The sequence below is a fragment of the Loxodonta africana genome, chromosome 15 (assembly GCF_030014295.1).
Source record: "Loxodonta africana isolate mLoxAfr1 chromosome 15, mLoxAfr1.hap2, whole genome shotgun sequence".
NCBI classification, from domain to species: domain Eukaryota; kingdom Metazoa; phylum Chordata; class Mammalia; order Proboscidea; family Elephantidae; genus Loxodonta; species Loxodonta africana.
In genome coordinates this window covers 68,652,110-68,670,136 of record NC_087356.1, presented here as the reverse complement: position 1 = coordinate 68,670,136, position 18,027 = coordinate 68,652,110, and the positions used below count along the sequence as shown (strand labels likewise).

Sequence of the window (18,027 nt, the reverse complement as noted above, 5' to 3'; positions counted from 1 at the left end):
AATTCATACCAGGCATGCAAGGATGGTTCAATATTAGAAAGTTAATCAACGTGATACACCACACAAAGAGTCACATGATCACCTCAATGGACACAAAAAAGGCATTCAACAAATTCCAACACCATTTCTGCTAAAACTCTCAACGAAATAGGTATAAAGGGAAATTTCTCAACATAATAAAGGGCACCGATACAAAACAAACAGCCAACATCATTCTTAAGGGAGAGAGGCTGAAAACATTCCCCCTGAGAACAGGAAGAAGACAAGGATGTCCTTTGTCATCACTCATATTTAACGTTGTGTTGGAAGTCTTAGCTAGAGCAATAAGGCAAGAAAAAGAAATAAAGGGCATTCAAATTAATAATGAAGAAATACACCTGTCCCTATTTGCAGATGATATATACTATATATATATAAAACCCAAAAGACTCCACAAGAAAACTGCTGGAACTAATAGAAAGATTCAGCAGAGCAGCATGAAATATACAAAAATCAGTTGGATTCCTATACACCATTAAAGAGACTGATGAAAAGGAAATCAGGAAAACAATACCATTTATAACAGCCCCTAAAAAATAAAATACTTAGGAATAAATCTAACCAGGGATGTAAAAGACATATAGAAAGGAAACTAGAAAACACTACTGCAAGAAACCAAAAGAGATCCACAAAAAAGAAAAAACATACCAGGCTCTGGATAGGTAGACTCAACATTCTGAAAATGACAATTCTACCCAAAGTAATCTACAAATATAATGCAATCCTGATCCAAATACAACAACATTCTTTAAATAGATGAAAAAAACAATCACTAACTTTATACAAAAAGGCCAGAGGCCGCATATAAGTAGAGCATTATTGAAGAAGAAGAAAGTAAGAGGACTCGCACTACCGGATCTCAGTACCTAGTATAGAGCTATAGTAGTCCAAACAGCCTGGTACTGGTACGACAGATACATCGAACAATGGAACAGAATCAAGAACCCAGATGTAAATCCACCCGCCTATGGACACAAGGGTCCAAAGTCCATCAAATGGGGAAAGACAGTCTTTTAAACAAATAGTGCTGGCAAAATTGGATGTCCATCTGCAAAAAAAAAAAAAAAAATGAAACAGGGCCCATACCTCACACCATACCCAAAAACTAATTCCAAATGGATCAAAGACCTAAATATAAAATCAAAACCTGTAAAGATCATAGAAGAAAAAACAATCAACACTAGAGATCCTATGACACGACATTAACAGGATACAAACCATAACTGACAACATACGAACTCCAGAAGATAAGCTAGATAACTGGGATCTTCTAAAAACTAAACACTTATGCCATCAAAAGACTTCACCAAAAGAGTAAAAAGAGAACCTACAGATAGGGAAAAAAATTGGCTATTACGACCAACAAAAGTCTAATTTCTAAAATCTACAGGAAAATCCGACACCTCTACAACAAAAAGGCAAATAATTCAATTAAAAATGTGCAAAGGAAACGAACAGATACTTCAGCAAAGAAGACATTCAAGCGGCTAACAGACATATGAAGAAATGGTTAAAATTACTAGGCATTAAACAAATGCAAATCTAAACCACAACGAGATACCATCTCACTCCAGCATTACTGTCAAGAATCAAAAAAAAAAAAAAAAAACAGAAAATAACAAATGTTGGAGAGCCTGCAGGGAGATTGGAACTCTTAGCACTGCTGGTAGAAATGCAAAATGGCACAACCATTTTGGAAAATGATATGGTGCATCCTCAGAAAGCTAGAAATAGAAATACCATATGATCCAGCAATCCTACTTCTAGGAATATACCCTAGAAGAAATAAAAGCTGTTTCATGAATAGACACCTGTGCACACCCATGTTCATTGCCGCATTTTTCACAATAGCAATACAATATGGTGGAAATAACCTAGGTGCTCATCAACAGATGAATGGATAAACAAACCATGGTATACACACAATGGAACATTATGCAACGATAAATAACAATAATGAATCTGTGAAGCATCTCTCAACATGGATGAATCTGGAGGGCTGAGTGGAATAAGTCAATCACAAAAGGATAAATATTGTATGAGACCACTACTATAAAAACTCCAGAATAGGTTTACACACAAAAAGAAACAATCTTTGATGGGTATGAAGGAGGAAGGGGCAGGGATGGAAAACACTAAATAAACAAATAGATAAGTGGTAACTTGGAAGGGTAAGACCGTATGCAATACTGAGGAAGCCAGCACAACTTGTTCAGGGTAAGGTCATGGAAGGTCCATGGACAAGGTTCATCCTTTGCTCAAAGATTAGACAGGCCCGTAAAACAAAACAAGACTAAAGGGACACAACAGCCCAGGTGCAAGGACTAGAAAGCAGGAGGGGACAGGAAATAGGGAACCCAAGGTCGAGAAGGGGAGTGTTGAGATGTCCTGAGATTGTTAAGCAACAACATAAAACAATATGTGTACTATTTAATAAGAAGCTAGTTTGTTCTGTAAACCTTCATCTAAAGTTCAATATAAATAAATAAATAAATAGATTAAAGCCTGCATCAATCAGTAATTAAAACATTTAAGGTAAACTCAACTAAGCAAATTATTGCAATTATTGCACTTACTAATTGTAATTACTATATGATAATGAGATAATATTTAACAAATACTTTAATTAGTATTTAAAAATATAAATTTTATACATAACAATGTAGTTCAGTCTTTATAAAGAATTAAAATAACCTCTATAATGCATATATGTCCGGTTTTTAAATACAATTCTCTTTTACTTTTAAAAGAAAAAAGGTATTATCTCTCTATGGTAGGCTTGTTAGGAACTCAATGGCAGTATTTGCAAGATGCTTTCATTCGAATCTTGCAGATATGCTGACTGAAATTAACATATTAAATTAAAATATTCCAAGTACTATTGTTATGTGTACATCTTAATGCCTAAATAGCCTTAGTAGAGATCACTGGAAAAAAAAAAAAAAACTTTTAAGTCTTATATTTTAGGTTGTTTATTTTCCCCATAGGGAATAGCTTTGTTGTTGTTGTTAGGTGCCGTCGAGTTGGTTCCGACTCATAGCGACCCTATGCACAGCAGAACGAAACACTGCCTTGTCCTGAGCCATCCTTACAATCGTTGTTAAGCTTGAGCTCATTGTTGCAGCCACTGTGTCAATCCGCCTCATTGAGGGTCTTCCTCTTTTCCACTGACTCTGTACTCTGCCAAGCATAATGTCCTTCTCTAGGGACTGATCCCTGCTGACAACACGTCCAAAGTATGTAAGACGCAGTTTCGCCATCCTTGCCTCTAAGGAGCATTCTGGCTGTACTTCTTCCAAGACAGATTTGTTGGTTCTTTTGGCAGTCCATGGTATATTTAATATTCTTCGCCAACACCACAATTCAAAGGTGTCAATTCTTCTTCAGTCTTCCTTATTCGTTGTCCAGCTTTCACACGCATATGTTGCGATTGAAAATAACATGGCTTAAGTCAGGCACACCTTAGTCTTCAAGGTGACATCTTGGCTCTTTAACACTTTGAAGAGGTCCTTTGCAGCAGATTTACCCAATGCAACGTGTCTTTTGATTTCTTGACTGCTACTTCCGTGGCTGTTGATTGTGGATCCAAGTAAAATGAAGTCCTTGACAACTTCAGTCTTTTCTCCAATTATCATGATGTTGCTCATTGGTCCATTTGTGATGATTTTTGTTTTCTTTATGTTGAGGTGCAATCCATACTGAAGGCTGTGGTCTTTAATCTTCATTAGTAAGTGCTTCAAGTCCTCTTCACTTTCAGCAAGCAAGATCGGGGAATCACTTTAGAAAATATATTTCGTCTATATCTTCAAAATTTCCTGAAATTTTGAATGTTGACAAATTTAAATAGAATAGCATGAAGCCCACTGGTGCTGCAACGATATCTGTCACTCTTTGTTTGAAATCTACAGTGACATATGAGCAATAACTTACACTTATATGAGAATAGTAAATACTTGAGAACCAATGAGGAAAAGGGGAAATTCTAATTGTTTCTTTTCACACCACCTCCAGAGCATAGATATTAACATCTCTGTGTTTTTTTTTTTTTTTCCAGAAGTTTGGAGAGTAATAATACTTTCCCCAAGGTCACACAGCAAGTATGTGTTGAGCTAAGATTTGAATGCAGGACTGTCTAACAAGAACCCCTTTCCACTGAGTCAGTTACAACTCACAGAGACCCTATAGGACAGAACAGAACTGCCCCATAGGGTTTCCAAGAAAAAAAGAAGCCCCTGGTAAATTCGAACTGCAGACATTTTGGTTAGCGGCTGAACTGTTAACCAGTGAGGTGTCTAACAGTAGTCCAATTAAATGTGTAAAATCTTGAAATGCTAGAATTGAGAGAGGTATTAAAGATGATATATCCAATGTTCCATCCAGTGCTTTTGTCCTTGAACAATATAAATGCTAAGTGATTTTCAGGCTATGCTTTAACAGTTCTAATTTGGGTATGTGGCTGCACAGTAAGGCAGCTAGTTTCATTTCTGGATGTCTGACTGCTAAAATGTTCTTGTTTGTCTTGAAACAAAATATGTCTCTCCATGGTTTCCAGCAGTTAGTTTTACTTCAATCTCTTAAAGACATATTAAAAAAAAAAGTAAAAAAAAAAAAAAGGATAAATTTCATTGCTGTCGAGCCTATTTCAACTCCTAGTGACTCTATATGTCAAAGTAGAAGTGCCCCATAGGGGTTTCCAAGGCTGTAATCTGCACAGAGTCGACTGCCACATTCCAAAGTCTGGAACCAACAATGGCAGTTATGGAATGGGGCAGTTTTGTAGCAAGTAGAAATGGATCAAGAAACTTTGGCATAAATAGAATTAAATACCTACTGCTTGGCTTGCTAAGTCACTTGGCATGCAAGTCAGACTTACAGGGTGAATGATGTTATATTCACATTTATTTATTCAATAGAAATCTCCAAGGACATTAAATATGCAAAAAATCATTAAGTAAGAAATTGGAGCAATGTATCAGGATATAGGAAATACACACATATAATATATTAAGGGAAATATATGATTCACAATTAATTGAATTCACTTATGGAAAAACTAACGTTATACTGAAAGGATATTTGAAAGAGTTAATGTAGTGATAGAAAAAAAGGTAGTTTTTTTCTTTATATTTTTTTTCAAAAATAATGATTATATTTTCTCTAAAATTTATCTTGTGTTTAAACTGCAATTTATGATTGTATAGCTAATGAATGAAGTTTGAAAAGAGGTAAATCATAAGGAAGAAAGGGAAAAGTTCTCATAATCCCACCACAGACATTCATGATTAGGTTCAATGTTGTGTTAATAGTCTTTCTTTTTTAAATGTGAATGTGCAGACCCGTGTTTTGTTTGTTTTTGTTTTACCCTTCAGAACTGACTCCAGGACATAGGTCAGAGAAGCTTGCTCTGGATTAGTGGGTCAGAAGAACTGAATTATCAGGGGCTTCTAAAAAAAATTTTTTTCTTGTTTTTTCTAGAAAGCTAGGGATCTGAGAAGGCACTGGGCAGTTGGAATAGGCATAAAGGTCAAACAAAAACTTTTTACACACACATTTAATAATGTCTATTTTTTTTTTTTTAATAAAACACTGTCTTAAAAGTAACCAGTGACTCAGAAATAAATCACAGCCGTATTTAATTAGGCTGTTTGCAGCTTGGTCTTGGGCACTGGAAGCATTGTTTTCCTCAGACTATAGAACTGGGAAATGAGCATGAAGATCAACCTGGTGGAAAGCACAGGCTGTCTTCTCCTGGGCGGTAGGTTGGGTTCTGTCAAAAATACAGGAAGATGCTTGAGCCATCCAAACAGACAAAGGACTGCAAGGTGAGAGACAAAGATTTTCAAGACTGGCCTTACCCTCAGTCGAGCAGATTCAAAGAAGCAGGAAAGAAAAACATTTTAAAAATGTGTGACAACATATTGAGGGAATTTAAGATGATTTTTTCACCATTCTAGATCTGATGGCTTACATCATTTTAGATTGAAATTGAGGGAAGATAATAGGAATTGGGAAGTTTAAAATATACTTGGATCTTGACACTGTTATTGGTACTAGACTGCTAAGGCAGTACAAAAAACTGGACAAAATATATAAACTGTTTGTAGGCAATGGACAAGTATTGCAAAAACCATGATTACTGAGTAAAGAAAAACTCGTGATCTAGGTCTCACAACCTTGTTTGTTCTCTGCCAGGACACAATTTCCTGACTCCAAGGTAGCAAGCTGGTGTTCAAACAAAGTATGATAACCGTGCCTATCTGAAGAGCGAGACCTCACAGACATAGACATGTCTACTATGAAACCCTGTTATTAGGTGAATACATATGTGAGTTTTCATGTATTACTGATGCACTGACCTTTAGTCATCACAAAATATTACTCTTTGCCCCTGGTAGATTTCTTTTTTCTGATATCTAGTTTCATTGATGTTAATATAGCTATTCTAGCTTTGTTTTTTACTTTGTATATCTTTTTTATCTTCTTACTTTTTAACCTCCATACCTTTACATTTGCAGTTTTTGTTTTTTTTTTTTTTCGCTTGTTTCTTTGTTTTGGTTGGTTATTTTATTTTTAAGACCACATGTATTTCTTCTTCTTTTTTTTTTTCCTTCCCTGACATTCTCCTTTTTTTAATTGGAGTGTTTAGACTACATTTAATTTTTGATATGATTAGTTTTAAACTTACCACATTGCTGCTTGTTTTCTATTTGTAATAGACAATCTTTCTTCATTTTTCTTATATTCCATTTTATCTCCGGAGCCCTGGTGGCCCAGTGGTTAAGAACTCAGCTGCTGACCAAAAGGTTGGCAGTTTGAATCCACCAGTCGCACCTTGGGAACCCTATGGGGCAGTTCTACTCTGTCCCATAGTGTCGCTAGGAGTTGCAATCGACTCAATGGCAATGGGTTTGCTTTTGTTTTTTTTGGCTTATCATGGAGCTGTGGCGGCACAAATGTTTAAGTGCTTGGCTTTAAAACTGCTAAACCCATCCAGCAGCTTCACTGGAGAAGGACCTGGTGATATGCTTCCATAAAGATTATAGCCAAGAAAACCCTGTAGGGCTGTTTTACTCTGTCACGGGGTTGATATGAGTTGAATCAGCTTGACGGCACCTAACACCAATAATAGAACATTGGCTTATCAGTTATACCTTTGTTTTTATTTTTGGTGAATGATAAAGGTTTTACCACTTTAACTTACCACAGTCTATCTTCAAATAATACCATACCACGTCATGTATAATGTAAGAAATTTACAGTATACTTTCCATTGACTCCTCCCATGATCTGTACTACTGTTGTTATCCGTTTTACTTCCACATATGTTATAAAATCCATAATAAACTATTATTATTATTCATTAGTATTTACCTTTTAAAGAGCTTTTAAAATGATAGAAATTGCTTTTATATTTCCCTACATATTTGCCATTCTTCATTATTTTGTGTAGATGGACATTTCCATTTAGTTTATTTTCTTTTTGCCAGAAGATGTCTCTTAACATTTCTTGAAGTTTGTGCCTAATAGAGACAATTATTAGTATTATTATATTTATTCATCTGGAAATGCTTTTATTTTCCAACCATCACTTTTGAAGTATATTGGCAGTGGCTGTAGAATTTTAGGTTGGTTGTTATTTTGTTTAACACTTTAGAAATATTTTCCCACTGTCTTCTGACTTTATCATTTAAGAAATGAAATAATCATTTCCTTGGTGCATTTATGATTTTCTCTGTTTTTTTTTTCCTTTTTTAGTAGTTCCCCTCTGATATGTGTGAGGTTTTTCTTTTCATCCTTCTTGGGATTATAATGTTTTACAAAGAGAAACTTGAAGTACTTACTGATGAAGATCAAAGACTATAGCCTTCAGTATGAATTGCACCTCAACATAAAGAAAAAAAATACAACCAGACCAATAAGCAATATCATGGTAAACGGAGAAAATATTGAAGTTATCAAGAACTTCATTTTACTTGGATCTACAATCAACACCCATGGAAGCAGAAATCAAGAAATCAGATGATGTATTGCATTGGGCAAATCAGTGGCAAAAGACATATTTAAAGTGTTGAAAAGCAAAGATATCGCTTTGAGGACTAAGGTGTGCCTGAACAAAACCATGATGTTTTCAATTGCGTCATATACATGTAAAAGCTGGACAATGAACAAGGAAGATCAAGGAAGAACTGACACCTTAGAAATATGGTGTTGACAAAGAACATTGAATATACATGAACTGCCAGAAGGATGAACAAATCTGTCTTGGAAGAAGTACAATCAGAGTGTCCCTTAGAAGCAAAGATGGCGAGACTTCATCTCACATACTTTGGATATGTTATCAGGAGGGACAAGTCTCTGGAGAAGGACATCATGCTTGGTAAAGTAGAGGGTTAAGGACAAAGAGGAAGGCCCTCAATGAGGTGGACTGACACAGTGGCTACAACAAACATAACAAAGATTGTGAGGATGGCACAGGACCAGGCAGTGTTTCACTGTGTTGTACATAGGGTACCTATGAGTCAGAACAGACTCAAAGACACCTAACAATAACAATGACAATATTCCCCTTTTATACTTGACTTTTCTACAAGTCAACCCAAACTACTTTAAAATTCTCCAAAATAATGTAACAATATAGCTTGAATCCTTCATGACAATCCTAACTTAAAATAATCTGTTGCTATGTTAGTGCACATTTCACACATTATGCTTGATCCAATGCCATGGTGATTCTGGGTCTTGGTATTATCCCTACCATATACAATGGAATCAAGTTCTACTAAATTCGAGAAGTTCATAAAAAGTAAGACCAGAATGGTGCTTATAGCAGAATGTCTGATGCTCAGTTTTGGCAAATTGTAAGAAGAGTTTGAAGTACACTACAAACTCTGACAAGCAGTTATATATTTAGGATGCCATGAAAACTAAAGATGTGTATTGGTAACTGACCCACAGTGTTCATGACAATTACGGAACCAGTGGTCATCACTGGAAAGTACTTGTATTCATTGTGGCTAAACTGAATGCCTCGTTTTAGAGAACAGAAAGCCTTCGTAAGTTTTCTTAAAGTTCTATTTATGATTATCCACTTAGGTAAAAGGGAAGTAACAAATACAGAATATGATAGATTTTAGACAGTACACTTTAAATTTATATTGAATCTAAGATTTGTACTAATCTTCAAGCCCTGATCACAAAAATATTCCTTATGTTTTGCTTCTAGCAACCCTAGGAGCTGGGGAATTTGGACCTTCCCATGGGCAGATATGTCAGTCATGGGCTCTTATCCTCGTCTTTAGAGTCTTAGGATCCTGTAATATGAGAGACAGAATGACCACATTGGGCTTCATGCCTTCAGGTTGCGTTTAGAAAAACCTTTTTTTTTTTTTTTTGTCACAACAGGGGAATGAGGAATGAAAAGGATGTATGTCTGGATGGTCACAGTGACCCCACTTGTGGCCTACCGCACCAAACTGAAAGCAAATCAGTGTGTGCAGTCCCCATTGCAAGCCCTGAGCTGACTGGAGGGTGGAAGGAGAACTGATCAAGATGAGGAACTCACTTTTATCTTCTTGCTTTCTGGGCTTGTACTTTAAAAAATGAGACATACAGACATCTCTTTTGGTTCTCTAAATCTTCCTTGCCCCTTCTGGTCTGTTTCCCTGCACTAAGATGGCCAGTATGGTCGCCTTCTTCTCCACCTTAGCCTATATTAGCTCTACAGATAGTAAAGATTCAGGCAGCATATGGGACACATGATACAGCCTAATATGTCAGTAACTAGTGAAAATAAATTTCTCCTTCTACCTGTTCATAGTCTGGAAGCTGTGCTGTTTTCCCCATGGTGGAAGTAAAACCATCTTCATTCTTAGCACCTGGTAATAAGGATTCTCCCTAGTTTTAAGGATCATGATGTGTTTGTGTTTGGATGGGTGGGGAAAGGGAAAGAAAAATTGTTTTTCCAGGTACTTGAGAATTCAGAAGAGATATTAACATCTGCATAAATATTTATGTACAGCGATGTTTATCATTATGTTACTGACAAGATTTGGAAAATTGGAAACAATAAAAATATTGAAAAATGTTTACCAAAAAAATCAAACCCACTGCCATCGAGTGAATTCTGCATCATAGCCGCCCTATAAGACAGAGTAGAAATGTCCCATAGGGTTTCCAAGGCTGTAAAATCTCTGTGGAAGCAGACAGCCACATCTTTGTCCTGCAGAGCACCTGGTGGGTTCATATCTCAAATCACTAACATTTTATTTGGCAGCTGAGCATGTTAACCACTGTGCCACCAGGGCTGTATATTAAAAATAGTTAACATCTAATTAGTTGGATTGTGAGCATTTCTTCTAATACGCATTTTTAATGAATTCCTTATAATTAATATGGAATTAATATGGGTGATTATTTTTGGAATCTCTAAAGTTAATTTTATTTCTTTAAGTAGCAAAGCCACTGACTAAAGTCAAATATTTTTAAAAATCAGTTTTATCCATTTATTTGATAGCAAATATGATGTTACTCCCTTGCTGTAAAATCTTTCACTGACTTCCTATTAACTTTAAAGTCTAAATTCTAATATATATACAATGATTTTTATAATCTGATCATATCTAAATGGCAACCTCACTTTCTATCTAGTTTTCCTTTCCTCCTTGCACTCTCAGATTACCAATTTATTTGTTATTCCTCCAGAACAGAATCTATCACATGTTAGTGTCTTTGGATATGCTGCCCCCACCCTCTGGAATGCAATTCACTCTATTTTCATCTGTCAAAATTCCTCTGCAGAAAGCCTGTCTGCCCTGATTCCCACAAGATACACAGGCTGTGTTTCTTTTGTGCTCTAATTGTAGATGGTGAATACCATGCTATTACTTCTGGAACAGTGCTGTCTGAGTTTCCTGAGGGTCAAAGGTGTGCTTCTGATTTCTGTATGTTACTCCTTCACAACGTGTGCTGGGTTCACAGAAGGAACTCAATAATTGGAGGAAGAGGAATTACACATCAAAGAGTGGGAGAAGTAGACGTAATTCAGTATATTTCAAATTTTTCAAATGATAATATAAAAATTACACATAGATCAAAATTGAATACAAAAAATCAACATATCAATATAATAATGTCAAGCATAAAATGATATATAATATAGCTCACATGAGATAAAACTAAGAGTTCACTATTAGTTTTTTTTTTCTTAAACAGTGGATGCTATGGTACCATTTTACATCTATTCCATTAGCAAAATAATATTAAACAATCAAAATATGTATTAACAAGGCTGCAGAAATTCTGCAACATTCATAAATCATGGAAGCATTTCTTTATTCATGCATCCATTCAACCTGCATTTATTATCTGTTCTGTGTTATGCGTAGTGACAGGAACTGGGGATACAAATTGAATAAGATATTGGCCATGCCCTCAAGGAGATTATTGCAATGATACATGAACAGACAGATTTTAGGAGATAACTCGAGTGATATTTATGTCAAAATAGGGGCTACATCAGGAAAAAAATTCCAATGAGGAGAGAAACCTTAAATTAATATTTAAACCAAGAATAAGGGAGGGAAAAAGTGAGCAAGGTTAATGAAAGCACAAAGTAATAAAGTGGGATGACTCACTCAAGGGCTTAAATATTGGTGCATCATTTAGAAAAGTAAATTTAAAAAAGAATAATAATAAATATGTTCATACACTTTGACTCAATGAGTTTTGTGTTTGGAAAATTATGATGTTAAAACATTCCAAAGAACAAAATATAATGCCAGTTCATTTCTAAAGCTAAAGGAAAAGGAAATAGCTTAAAAGTCCAGAATTGGGTAACTTATTAGGTAAATGATAGCATATTGATTTACCACATTATTATATGGTTCTCAATATTATTGAGTATTGAAATTATATAGCAGCATGGGAAAAGTTTATAAAATGAGGTGGGGGAACAATGAAATGCTACATTTATGTTACCAGGTTGTGAATACTGTTTGTTATTTTTTTCTAGAAGACTTACAGCCTCACTTTTTATAAAATGAGGTATGGGAACAATGAAATGCTACATTTATGTTACCAGGTTGTGAATACTGTTTGTTATTTTTTTCTAGGAGACTTACAGCCTCACTTTTTATAAAATGCTTAGACCTATGATCCATTTCAAATTAATTTACGTTTAGCATATGGGATAAAATTTGAGGTTAACTTTGTTTCCATATGGGTTTTGTGTTGTTCCAGCAAAATTTGTTGAAGAGTTTTCTTTTCCCACTGAACTGCTGTGAGGTTTTGGTGAAAAATCAATTGACTATAGATGAATGGGCCTCTCTTGGACCTTCTATTCTATTTCACTGACCTAGTTGTCTATCCTTATGCCACTTCCACACTGCATTGTATATGGCTGCTTTATAGAGAATCTTCTAGTTTTGTTAAATTTACCTATTTGACTTTGTAGTTGCTTTGTACATGCCTTAAAAGTTTCTTTGCAGAAAATCATGTCATCTGCAAAAGCAAAGTTTTACATATTCCTTTCCAATTTTATACACCTCCCCTTTTTATTGCCCTACTACACTTGCAGGAGCCCTGGTGGCACAGTGGCTAATGGCTAAGCTGCTAACCGAAAGGTCAGCGATTCGAATCCATCAGCCACACCATGGGAGTAAGATGATGCAGGCTGCTCCTATAAAAATATACAGCCTTGGACATGCTATGGAGCAGTTCTACTCTGTCCTATAGGGTCGATATGAGTCAGAATCGACTCCATGGCAACCGGAAATGGGGCTGCATTTGCAAGGGTCTCTGGTACAATTTTGGATAAAGTTAGCAATACAAAAAAGAAAACATTAATCTTAAGGGAACGTCATTCAATATTTTGCCATAAAAAATTATGCTATTTTCCTTCCTCTATTGAGATGATCACTTGTTTTTCTCTCCTTATTCTGTTTAAATGTTGATTTATTAATTTTCAAATGTTAACCAAATTGTATTAGTGAGATAAACTTGACTTTGTCATGTTGTATTGCTCTTTTTGTATATTATAGGATTCTAGTTGCTAATATTTTGTTAAAGATGCAATGTCTTAATTTTTATTTCTTGTCATATCTTTGTCAAGTTTTAGGATCAGATTTATACTCCTCTCATAAAAAGACTTGCTATGTATTCCTTCCTACTCTATTTTGTAAAAGAGTGTTTATATTTGACTTTATTTTTTCTTAAAATTTTTATAAAACCATCTGGACCTTGAGTTTCCTTTACAGCAAGTTTTTGATTACATATTCAATTTATTTTATGGTCCAAGAGCTAACGTGATTTTCTCTTTCAACTTGTGTCAGTTTTAGAAATGTATGCTTTTTAAGGAATTTGTATGTTTTATCTAAAATGTTGAATTTATTGGAAAAGAAAAGTTAAACTTTATATAAGTTAAACATTTCTGCTCATTAAAAACACCTTTAAAAGGATCTGGTTCTGGTTAAGATGGAAAAAGTGCTCTCTACCTGGATTCTCACACTGAATGCATGGAGCTGCTACCTGAAGACTCTGAAAGGTAAGTGGTAGCAGGGAGGTCGGAGAGAGAAAAAAAAAAAAAAGACCCAAATTAAGGTCAATCCAGCAGTGAATGTCCTTTTTTTTCCTGTTTCTCCAGTGTCCTCTACCCTGAACTCAAAGGCAGCTTGAAATGCAAAATTTCACACTTCTTGCGCACAGAGACATCTCTAACAGAAGCCTTTTCTTTCTGATCTGAAGAGTTTAAAAGAAGGGTCCAAAGTTAGACTTATTGTTTTTGTTAGGTGTTGTCCAGTTGTTTCCAACTCATAATGACCCTATGTACAACAGGACGAAACACTGCTCAGACCTGCGCCATCCTCACAATTGTTATGTTTGAGCCTATTGTTTCAGCCACTGTGTAAATCCATCTCCTCGATGGTTTTCCTCTTTTTCACTGATCCTTTACCGTACTAAGCACGATGATTTTAAGTACCTTGCAACCTGAGGGGCTCATCTTCTTGCACTATATCAGACAATGTTCTGCTAATATTCATATGGTTTTCACTGGCCAATTTTTTCAGAAGTACACAACTAGGACCTTCTCCCTAGTCTGTCTTAGAGTGGAAGCTCAGCTGAAATAGCAGTGGCATAGCTAGCTACTAGCTGGTATTTGAAATACCAGTGGCATAGCTGCCAGCATCACAGCAACAAAGCAACACACAAGCCACCACAGTATGACAAACTGACAGATGTGTGGTGGAAGAGTAGAGTGAGGGAAATCCCCTGGTTCTTGTGTGTGAGTTTGTTGTGTCCATTTTCCTCCTCCCCTTTCCTCTCACCAGATAATACTGAGGGAGCAGTGATTGTGGTGTGACAGTGAGAACAATGATAGCTAGGCAAGTGCCTATAACCATGTTTTCAAGGAAGTGAGAAGAAGCCCTGTTGTGTTTTCTGTTTACCCCCTGATTGTCCTTAAAGGCAGATGCCATCACAAAAATGTGAAACAGAGTAAAAAAACTAAAGTCCCAACTTTCTAGCTACAAGATGAGTGAAGGAAGCTAAAATTGTAGCTCCTTAAGAGTGTCAAGAGGTAAAAATTTGTTATCCCATCAAGTTTGTTTATGAACTCCTGGGATCGTTCCCAAGCTGTACATTCATGGATCTGAAGATTAGGGGAAAAAAAAAAAAAGCTTTGATAACCTGGGGTACAGGACTGCTCCAGTCCCAGTCCCAGATTTGCCATGGGGTAGTCCACATGCAGGACAAACACAAACAGCACGGCAGATATTCCCAAGCTGATATTAGGTCTGAATTTGTGATAACCTATAAATGGAGGAAGCCCTAGTGGCGTAGTGGTTAAGAGCTATGGATGCTAACCAAAAGGATGGCAGTTCAAATCCACCAAGCACTCTTGGAAACTCTTTAGGGCAGTTCTACTCTGTCCTATAAAGTCACTATGAGTCAGAATCGATTGAATGGCAGCAGGTTTGGTTTACATAAATGAAGACCAATTTCTTTATATATTTTCTTTATATATTTTCTTTTCAGCCTGCACTGTTGAAATGGGCCCACACAGATCTATGCAGGGTGAAAGGCATTCAAAGTTCTTGGACCCCTTATGCCTGTGCCTAGAGAAAGGGGCTGTGCCTGATCTGAGTTACTGGCTTAGGGGAGCTGACAGATTACTTTTTCCTTTTTGTTATTTTATTCCCTCTTCAAAGCTGGGAGAATGGCTCAGAGCACAAGATGGGTCCTACTTCTGGCCCAGGAAGTACAAGAATCTCTGAAGGCAGGCTGAGACCGTGAGCAGAGTGGGGAGGGGGCAGGTAAATGGGAGAGAGGTACTTCGCAAAAAGTTTCTTTTTTTTTGATCTGTGCAGTAGGCTAGACACTTGTACTTTCCCTGATTGAGTACCATTTCTTGGTGGTTCTGGAGACTTCAGCAGGCTCTCCACCACTGGGAAAATGCCTCCTGAGTGCTACTGCTTACCTCACCCCCCCTGAGCTAGCTGATCCATCCTGCAGGGTGCTGGTGCCAGCCAGGTCAGGTCTGGCAACTCCTCGCTGCTTCTGAACCATCTCTACCTCCCCCTGCAGCTCAGTCCAATTTCTCAACTTAGTCTTTGATGTTCACCCAGATTGTCATATGTAACCAATTGACTCGTTTTCAGGGTCTTTGTTGTAAGAGGGACCACAGGAGGCATCTGACGACTATGCCGTCTTGGCCCTGCCCAAAAACCAATTTCTCAAAGCCAAAAATTATCAAGATTTTTCCTAGAAGACATTGACAATCTCAATAGCCCTATATCTATTAAATAAATTGCATTTTATAAAAAAAAATCTTTCAAAACTGGTAACTTCAAGCCCAGATGATTTCACTGGTCAATTCTTTCAAACATTTAAAGAAGAAAAAGCATCAATTCCACACAATCTTTTCCAGAAAATGGAAGAGATGGGACCACATTCCAACTCATTTAATGAGGCTAGCATATCCTGATACCTGACATTCTGACACCAAAACCAGTTTAAGAAATAAAAAAAAAAAACCCACACACAAATTCAAAAAAATACCCTAAATACCTATTCCTTAAAAATATACAAAGAAAAACCCTTAACAAAACATTAGCCTTTAACAATTATTTATTTTGTTTTATTACAAAACAAAAACACCTTAAACTAGAAGCAGAAAGGAATCTTGTTAAAGTCTGCCTTGCGCAGAGCTGGAACCCCTACCACAGCCAGATACCTGTGCCTACACCAATCACCCCTACTTATCTAGGACCATAGGTGACAGCCTACACCACACACTTGGTGACCAACGACCTAGATACCTGAGCTGAACCCATACAAGAAAAGAAAATGGGCTCCTGGGCTCACAAACCTAGTAACAGCTCTAACCACCTGGAGCCAGGACATTAAATCTTCAAAGGTGCCAGTAATCAAACTAGCTCATACGAACAGCCTATTAGGGGATATCAAAACCAAACAAGAAGATAGGACACAGTAAGCAAACATTAAATAAATAAATAAATACAACAACTTATTGATGGCTCAGAGAAACAGTCAATATCAAACCACATAAAGAGGCAGACCACTATGGCTTCAGCAAGCTACCATATCAAAGAATCAAGAATTCTTCCAGGTGAAGAAAACATCCTGGAATTACCGGAGGTGAAATACATAAGATTAATATACAGAATTTTTGAAGAGATCAGGAAGGAGATCAGGCAAAATGCAGAACGAGTCAAGAAGCACACATAAAAAACAATAGAGGAAATTAAGAAGATTAGAGAAGAGTATAACAACAAATTTAATAGGCTGCAAGAATCCATAGAGAGACAGCAAACAGAAATCCAGAATATTAATAATAAAATTTCAAAATTAGACAACTCAATAGAAAGTTATAGGAGCAGAATTGAAGCAATGGAAGTCAGAATTACTGAGATTGAAGATAAAGCACTTGACACCAACATACTCACTGCCGTGGAGTTGATTCCAACTCATAGCGACCCTATAAGACAGAGTATAACTGCCTCATAGAGTTTCCAAGGAGTGCCTGGTGGATTTGAACTGCTAGACCTGACACCAACATATCTGAGGAAAAATCAGATAAAAGAATTTTAAAAAATGAAGAAAACCTAAGAAATATGTGGGACTCTATCAAGAGGAATAACCTACGAGTGACTGAAGCACCAGAATGGGGGGGGGGTAGGTAACAGAAAATACAGAGAGAATTGTTGAAGATTTGTTGGCAGAAAACTTCTCTGGTATCATGAAAGGTGGCAAGATATCTATCAAAGAAGGTCATCAAACCCCACACAAGATAGATCCCAAAAGAAAGTCACCAAGACATAATCAAACTTGCCAAAACCAAAGATAGAGAATTTTAAAAGAGGCTAAGTATAAACAAAAAGTCACTCACAAAGGAGAGTAAATAAGACTAAACTCGGACTACCCAGAAGAAACCACACAGGCAAGAATGCAATGGAATGACATATATAAAGCCTTGAAGGAAAAAAATTGCCAGCCAAAAATTATATATCCATCAAAAATACCTGTCAAATATGATGGTGAAATTAGGACATTTCCAGATAAACAGAAGATTAGGGAATTCGCAAAAACCAAAACAAAATTCCAAGATATACTAAATGGGGTCCTCTGGTTAGAAAATCAATGACATCAGATAACACCACAAGACTGGAGCACAGGACAGAGCAACCAGATATCAACCCAGATAGGGAAATCACAAAAATAAATCAAACCTAAAACACTAAAAATAAGGAAACAGATGTAATTATATAAAAGATGACAACATTAAAACATAAAAGAGGGACTAAACAATGTAGTAATAGATGTGTCATATGGAGAGAAGTCAAGGCAATATAAAGAAATAAAAGATTAGTTTAAACTTAGTAAAATAAAAAAAAAGTAAAATAGGGTTAAATATTAAGGTAACCACAAAGAAAACTAACATTCTTAAATGGCAAAATAAAAAACAGAAAGACA

General features: G+C 36.3%; 1 long non-coding RNA gene across 1 annotated transcript in view; it reads left to right on the top strand.

Moving 5' to 3' along the window:
* The window catches only part of LOC111749307 (uncharacterized), a 48,644-nt gene extending 32,580 nt beyond the window's left edge, over positions 1-16,064 (top strand). Inside the window, exons 2-3 of the long non-coding RNA XR_010318004.1 lie at positions 6,232-6,352; positions 7,795-16,064. This is a non-coding gene — a long non-coding RNA (uncharacterized LOC111749307). The remainder of the gene's footprint in view (positions 1-6,231; positions 6,353-7,794) is intronic.
* The last annotated feature ends 1,963 nt before the right edge of the window (positions 16,065-18,027 follow it).